Source organism: Terrapene carolina, unplaced genomic scaffold, assembly GCF_002925995.2.
Source record: "Terrapene carolina triunguis isolate 2854851 unplaced genomic scaffold, T_m_triunguis-2.0 Scaffold66, whole genome shotgun sequence".
Taxonomy (NCBI): domain Eukaryota; kingdom Metazoa; phylum Chordata; order Testudines; family Emydidae; genus Terrapene; species Terrapene triunguis.
In genome coordinates this window covers 54,663,804-54,672,424 of record NW_020664417.1, presented here as the reverse complement: position 1 = coordinate 54,672,424, position 8,621 = coordinate 54,663,804, and positions in this window count along the sequence as shown.

Genomic DNA, 8,621 nt, shown 5'->3' with positions numbered 1-8,621 from the left:
TAGCCAGGTACCCAGTTCTGAAGGCAGCGCAGAAGTAAGGGTGGCAATACCGCAACCCCCCTACAATAGGCTTGCAACCTCCTTTCGGGTTGTGATCCCCAGTTTGAGAAATGCTGTGTTCTTTTGTATACTTTTACGGCCGCACATTTGGTAGGGCTTTACCAATTCCTTACTCTAACCACTAGATGACATTGCCAATGTTTGTTAAACATTTAATCTTGGTTGAGACTTTCTATAGCAAGTTTCAACAAAAGCGGTTTAGTTTGTGTTCAGGTTATACACTTCTGATTTTAGGAGTTTATAATGAAAGTGCTGGCACAAAATATTATATCTTCTTATAGGCTTCCAACATAATTATTTCATTGCAGAGTTTAAAACTTCTCTTACCTATACTATTAAGACACTCTTTTATTTCCCTCACTCAATTTTCCTTGAAAAACTATTTGATTTTGCCTGCACTCAACTGAGATACAATGAGAATCTAAAAAGATATCCTTTAGTTTAATAGCTTTCATTCTATTATCAAGTCATCACTAGAATAAACAAGGAATTGTCTGCAGTCAGGTTTCATTTGCAAGAGACAAAAATGATCCAAGGTTGAGTTTGCACTTAAGAAAAAATAATCTTTTGACTTTTAAACTGTGCAAAATTTGACATGAAAATAATTGAGATAGAATAAATATAGAATCCAAAATATTTTCTAAAGAATTGCCTTTCTGACTATAATTGCATGTTAACCTGTGATTCTCTAATATTTTAAACCAAACCAGTATTTTGGTGAAGCCCACATTTTTGTTAGTGTCTTGAACTCAATGCTGCTCCTACTGAAATCAATTGAAATTTTGTCATTGGCTTCAGTGGGAGCAATGATCAGGTCCATGGTCTTGGTAATTTAATAAAATCACTAGAAATGATGTGGGCAGTGTAAAGATGCTCACTGTTTAACATGGTAATACTGTGAAATAGGGAGATCCAATGATTATATTACTGTATAATGTTTCTCTGTACAAAAGTTCACTCTTCTCTATGATATTTATGTGACTAGGATTTCTAAGCCTGTTAAAACTTTCTAAATAAAGAAATAGTTTAAAAATAAATAGTTCTGGAATATAGAAGTTCTGGGTTCTATTGCTGTCTGTCACTAACTCATTCTGTGACCCTGGGCAAGTCATTTATTCTGCCTGCTCCAGTTTCACCATCTATCAAATACTTACCTACCTCCCAGATCTGAGGTGGAATGAATTAATACATGTAATATTGATGTTCTTGTAAGAAGACATGCTAATGCAATGTACTTTTAGAGGTACCATCCCTGCCCCTCAATGGTCTGAATCCAAGGATTACATCCAGCCCAACTGCCATGGAACCCTGTTGCCTTAATCCCCTTCACTTGAGTTTAATGTGGGGTTCAGGATTTGGCCCTCACTGCTTTTCTTCTAGTTGCAGAACCTGCAACAGCTGCTGCTTTTGTTAAAAAGATAACTAATGAAAGTGACCTACCTAATGTGCTAGCGTGTAAAAACTTAGGTTTATACTGAATATACACAGTCAAAACTAAAGGTTTTGCTCCTTTGTATGTTTCTATAGAGGTGCATACAAAATACCCTTGCAGAAGACCTTTTTAGTGGTTAGTTTATAGGCTTGTGATTTACTTGGTAATGTGAAAATAGTTATAAAACAACCAGGGGTTAAAGAATAGACATCAATTTCAGTTTAACTACTGTATTTGGCTTTCAGATACCAGTGTAATGAAAACTGGAAATTTAAGAAACGGGGAAAAAATACAGGCCAATAAAATAGAAGAGTCAGACTAAGAAGGAATTATTTGTGTATGCATTTATGGCAGTGGAAAATAAACATACTGTCTCAGAACAGAAAGAGAGCTTTGTATATTTTGTGAAAGTTTAATGCCGATTTCTACTAAACTCTCTTCAGCCCTCCCCATCCCCAGGACCAAAGGTGATCCCTTCAATAAGCAGATTCTTGACTAAAAGACAAGCTACTTTGCTTATATAAGATAGGTGAGAGCTAGGCACAAAATGATCCAAAAATACTGACCTCCAAAACCAACTGCTCCATGATGAGCTGAACTGCTCTTTCAAATGACATTTCCTCAAGTATCTTGACTCGTTTATCCTTTTCACAGTCTGGTTGTCTGGAAGTTGTCATGGAATAAACAGGCAGAAATGATAAAACGTTTACAACCTGCCAAAAGCCATGTTTTGCTGAGGTTCCAAAAATTCCGATTGCATTGTGTGTTTCAGTTTACTGCCGCATACCCAGTTATGAGCTCACATAGCCAGTTCCGGCACCACAATGGGATAAATTCTGCCCACATTTGCACCATTGAAGACAGTGGGGTTGTACTGTCGTTTTGGCCCAATGTCTGTTCACTTGTGTCAAATAAACATCACATGAGTGTAGGGGCGTAACTGACTAATGTAATTTTGGGGGTATTTGGATTTGAGGTTCTGGTTTGGGCCCCTCTTTAATCATCATGTGCTCATCAAGACTGCCAGATATATTTTATCTCTTGATTTTGTGAAATTCAGATTACAAAGCCAGGGCAAGCTGGCTCTTGGATGGGGGAAAGAAACACTGAAAACAACCTCTGAGGTGATGAAAATACATTAACAATGTGAATTAGGTTTTGACTTTGGTCTATCTCCCACTAAGGAAATATGTTGCATTGGATAGATAGGACTGCAGTTTTTCCTACAATTATTGTTCTCATTTGATTGATATTCAATTGTACAATCCAGAGGAAACCAAAACAGGGCGGGAAGCTACCATTAAAACACAATTGGACATACAATAGGCTTTGAAAGTAATCTGCTGAAATTTTGAAAGTGACAGTAGAATGCCGAGTATTACTTTGATTAGCTCTAAAGAATATTCTACAGTGCAAGGATACATGTCTTGAGGCACATGTATTATGTAGTCATCCATCAGATCTTCCACCATTTCACCAAGTAGTTCTTGAACCTTAGAGACAGGATATTTCTTATTTGTAAAATTGGTAACCACATTGTTAGAAAACATCGTTTTAATTCAGAGGCTCTTGTGTTATATGATTTAATTATTCTTCTAAATTTACCCATTATAACACCATTTTGTAGATAAACAAAAGCTGTCTTTTTTTAAGTTTGATCTAGAAGGCCAATAAGAGCCTTCAGTTAGATTCATTCTACAGTTTTGGCTTAAAGACACATGCAACAGCCTTACTAACGATTAGCTAAAGCCACAAAATTTGGATCTGGATATGAGCTTTTCCAAAATTCAGGAGTGCTCAGATGAATATTTTGGTTCAGGACCAACTCTAATTCTTAGTTTCTCAAATGGAATCAAAGGCTGTGTTTTCTAACAGTATGAAAAAAGTTATAAGAAATTCAAAGCACAAACCATTTTCATGTCTTGTAGCTGATAGGGCTCAGCAGCAACTGACAAGGACTCTCCAACGTAAGGCCTTAACTTCTTCTCATCTTCTCTATAAAGCTCCTCTCTGTACAGTAACATATCATCGTTTAAGCTTATTTTGCATAATCAAAAAGGTTAAAAAAAAAAAAGTTCTTGCTACTCATGTTAAATGGCCCTTTCTGTCTTTTTAAATAAAGAACCAATTGCCCTCTAGAACCAAAAACCTGTTCTGGCTAAAATATCTATTACCAGCTATTGGAAGCCCATTCCCCTGCCAATTAGGATGTGTCACCACAATACATTTTCTAGCATTTTGTCCAGTGGGGCTTCTTTTGGGAGGCTATTCTAGAGAGCTGGGTGGGCAATGGTTCTCTTGTCGCATGAAAATTTTCCTGAATTGGAACAAAAAGTCAAAAATGGGGGGGGGGGTTGTGATCCTCCTCCACCCTCAAAAATTGGTCTAGGTCAGTTGACATGTTTCATTTCAATAACTTCAAAATGTTTCATTTTGATTTTGACTTTTTCCCCTCTATAATTAGCTACAAATTCTATACAAAAAGTCATTTTGAACTGGAAAACCAGAATTTTTAATGTAAAAAATATTGAAACAGAAAGTTTCAACAATTTAGAAACTTTTTTTAAATATTTCAAGTAGAGAGATTTTTCATGGAAAAGGATTGGTTTTGACTAGTTACGGTTTTGACAAACCGTTTTGTTTGAATAATTCCTGACCATCTTTGGTATTCTATGGCCTAATTGATATATTTCACTATCCATCTCTCTGAGACTTTAATTCTCTCATTGCCAGGGTAACTTCCTAATATTCAGCCTAAATTTTTCTTTGTAAATTTCATTCCATAGTTCCTCATTATAGAAATCATAGAAGATTAGGGTTGGATTAGGGTTATACTGCCATATACCACATCTCTCGCCCTGATGGTATCATCTTTCACTTATTTACAATCTTACACACATTGTGACTTAGTGTATATTTTATGTTATAATATAATAATATAAAGAATACAACTGAGATTTATCATTTTGAGAAATATGTGCATATCCTAAGCTACTAAGTCAATTGTGACATGACTATGAGGTAAAATGGTAAAATTAAGATATGATGTGAAATCACAGATCCAGAGAGTCTGAAGACAGATGCACAATATAGCAAACATCAGTTATTTCTCAAATGAAATGGAGCAAAGGCTTACAGCGAATATTTCTTCAAGAGGCAACATATAACAAAGAAATGGCCCCAAGCCCGGATCCTGTAGCCTCTTGACTTGGGGAACGGCTGTTTATTTCAATCCAAGGTCTATGCACAGAGATAGCCATTGTGCACAGTATTGGGCCATAAATTTGGAACTTGAATTAATAATTAATCAGAAACCCTCATAACAACTTTTAAGGAAGTTCTTAGTAAAGTAACGCTCTCCATGGAGATGTAGTCTTAGAAATACTGCATGTTTGCCCCAATTCTTATTTTACGTCAGTGGAGAAAATCAAGTAGAAAGCTACCTGAGGTTCTGGACTTTGGCCTCTAGTTCAGGCAAACACTCCATTGTAGAGTGGATTCGATTCTGTAGAGTACCTTTATTTTCCATGTCTCGAGGAGACACTTTGAAATCTAAAAGCACAACATAAATTAGTAGAGGGGGCTTAATCTTGTGCAGGATCCATTAACCATACACATTTTCCAGAAATTTCATAAACATGGACATCACAGACTATAAGATCTCTACAGCATTCTGTGTAAATAATAATAATAATAATAATAAAATAAAATTCAACCATGAGATTTACAAAAAATAATTTGAAGTCAATGTTTGTGAAAGGTGACAATTTAAAGCCCTTAAGGCTAATGTTCTTTACTCATAGAACAGGTACAGCACTATGCAGCTATCCAAATTTCCCTGTTGACAAATATGCTTCAGGCCTGCCCCAAAGGAACCATTTCTGCAATGCAAGAGGATCTCTCTCTAGGCTCTTCAGTCTTTGGCCTCTCTAATGAAGCAGCAAACAAGCCTGACAGTTAGTATCGCTTCTGGTAGGATTTCCTGAAGGGTATAAACTTGTCTACTGGGAAATTGGAGTGTGACTATCAAATTATTTCATCCAGACTATCACACAGCCATGAGATGATAGCAACATGTGGAAACTATTGACCAGCTCTTGATTTCAACTGGCAGTCTAGAGCTGAAAGCTCTCTAACCCATTACAAATCCCTGGAGCCATCCAGTCCCTAAACAAACTAACAACTTGATTGCAATAATCTTTGACTAAATGTATAATCAGAGTGGGCCCAGCTGTGAGTCCTGCTGCATGCCCATGCAGTGGAATAAGGGTGATTACTGCAAATCTTTAGACAGGTTAACAAGTTTGCATAGTACTGCCCCTGGTTTTGACTTGGTTCAGGAAGCCCAACAGATAAAGAACTGAGCATTGTATAAAGTGGGCAGCCTACTACAGAGGAGTGGTGACCTTCACTTGATGCAAGAACTGACACAAGATATTAACCACAAGGGCAAAACCCTGTTGGAAAGGTGTGAAGGACTTTGAAACCTACCAGGTTCTCCACGTGGAAGATGGGTGACACCAGGTGGGAAAGGCATGCATCTAAACTGTTTATTGTTTTCACTATATGTTTTCTCTGTAATGCTTTGTCCTAAATAAATGTACTATGCTTTGTGAAAGCTGGCTAGTGACTCATCTCCCTGTCATAGCTCTTAGGAGATAACAGGGCTGATGTAACCCGCTGAAGTGATCACTATGAAGAAGAGAAGGAATTGCAACCTAAATCCCCAATCTGCAGGGAGAGGGATGCGAGTTCCCTCCCAGAGAAAGGTGGTGGCTGGAGGCCTAAGTAGGTGTGCTCTCAATGAGGCCAGGAAGAGGTCAGAGGTGTAGTTACTCTGGGACTGTGACAACCTGCATAAATGTTTGCAGGAGCAGGACCATAGGGAGCTCATATATTAGCACATCAAAATGCAATCAGAAAAAGTTTTGAACTTAGGCAGAATATGCAACAGAAGGAACCTATTAACTCAGAAATCTAGATCAGGGTAATCATATTTGGTATTAAAGGCTCTATATAAATGTAACGTAAGCAGAGTCTGAATGAGCTCTCCCCTGACATCTAGTGGTGAGCTGTGGAAGAAGACTTTAGAAGCTGATCTCATTTGCATGGACACACCCACCCTGCCTAGGTGCTCAGCATGATGGGATTGCTTGCCCAACTGATCATTTGTGGCTTGTGTTGGATCCCCAGTCTCCTTATTATTGGGGCAGGAGTAATAAAGGGTTGTTATCCTTGTTGTGTGAACCAATAGCAGCAGAACTGTACCTGGCATACCCTGATGGAGGAACTCACCCTCAACTGCATGGCACTCACTAGGCAGGGGACATGGGTTCCAAAACCCAATGAGTTGAGAGAGGGTAGGCCCTGTTTAATGGTCTCAGACACCATTTGATCCTTTCTTTCTCTCTGGCATAATAAAAGAGCTAAATTAGATTTGATTGAGAGTATTGTTACATGTTGCAGAGCTGAAATCGCTGATACATATGTCTAAGTACTAGACCTACTTTGGGACAGTGTCTCTATTGCAAGAGACTGCCCAGTGTGCACCAGTAGTGAGGCTCTGCCTCCCACACTAACAGCTGAAATTACTGAGTGCTGTGTTAATTGGGGGGGTCCTGAAGACATCTTGGTGAGCAGCCAGCAGGGTGGCTGGTGGAGAGGCGTGGTAAGCGGCTAGCAGGGTAGCTGGCGGAGAGGTGCAGCAAGGAGCCAGCAGGGAGGCTGGTGGAGAGGTCCAGAGCAGAGCCCCGCGGATGCGTGACAATTGGCCGTTGGGGCGACAAGTGAATGCCCGAGCAGCAGAGCGTGTAAGGTGCCTCCTGACCCCCCCTCCACATAGGATGGGAGGTGAACTCTGCAGATGAACCTCTGAACTCTGGGGCTGCACTGGCCAAGGACAGCAACTGTGAGTGGGGTACAGAGAAGGGATGGGCACGTTAATGGGACTTTTGGGTTGCTGGACTTAAGAACCTGAGGGGAAAAGGACACTGCCCAACTTACTTGGGGGTGGGTCTTTTGCTCATGGTTTGAGTTTATGAACCCTAGCTGCAGTGTTTTCCCAAATTAATGCTGAGTTATTTCCCTCCTTTTATTAAAAGTTTTTGCTACACTCAGAATCTGTGCTTGCAAGAGGGGAAGTATTGCCTCTTATAGGGTGGTGTGTAATTGTTCCAGCTCATTGGGTGGGGACTCAAGACGGTTTTGTGTTGTATTGTTGAAAAGGAACCCCTAGATACTGAACCCGGCCCTTGTTGCTGCTGGCTCCACCTGGTTACAGTCATGTAAACTGAGTGATACCATACCATGCCTAAAGGATTTCTTTTCTAATTGTAACTCCTGGAGCATTTTCTCCAAACACACTTTTTCTTCATTCAGCTTTCTGGAAAACCAAAACAGATGACATTTTCTTAAAAGGTTGCATTCTGATTCCGTCTTAGATTTTTGACTGAATACTTCCACTGTGTCAAATGGATTCAGTGTTGTTGGGTTGTTTTATTTTCCCCTGTTTCTAGACTGTTGTATAGTTTTACTTTGGTAGTATTTGTGACAAGACTACTATTCATCAAAAGCCATTGCTCCCACAATACAAAAATAGAAACATTCTGATGGAAGAGATTAAAATGAAAAAGTGCACACAATACACATACTGTCAAACTCTGCTGTTAGTCTTCTAGCCTCTTCAGAGAATATTTCAAAGGGTAAAAACTAGATTAAGAGCAGCGAAACTTTGTCTTAAATGACTTCAGAGCTCCTCAATCAGGATGCCAGTAACAGACTACAGAAGTTTATTATGGGATCAAACTATTTTTTCTGATTAGCATGTGATCCATTTCTATACTTACTTGCTATGTGGGGAAGGTTTAAAATTTCTCTTTGGGCCTCCAAAAAGGTGCTTGCTTGCAAAAAGGGAAACTCAATTTCTTTTCATCCTTTCAAGAAAAGACTAGGCTAAATAGATAATATCTAGTGTATCAAAGTTACATAAGATGTCTGTAGAGATCATAGAGAATTAATCATGGGGCTATCAATAATATAAAGTGTCATAAGTAACTTTACAGAAAGCTTGACCAAAGCAGAAATGTTATTACTTGATCATTTTGACCGTTTGTTTTTTCTTTTCAAGCCG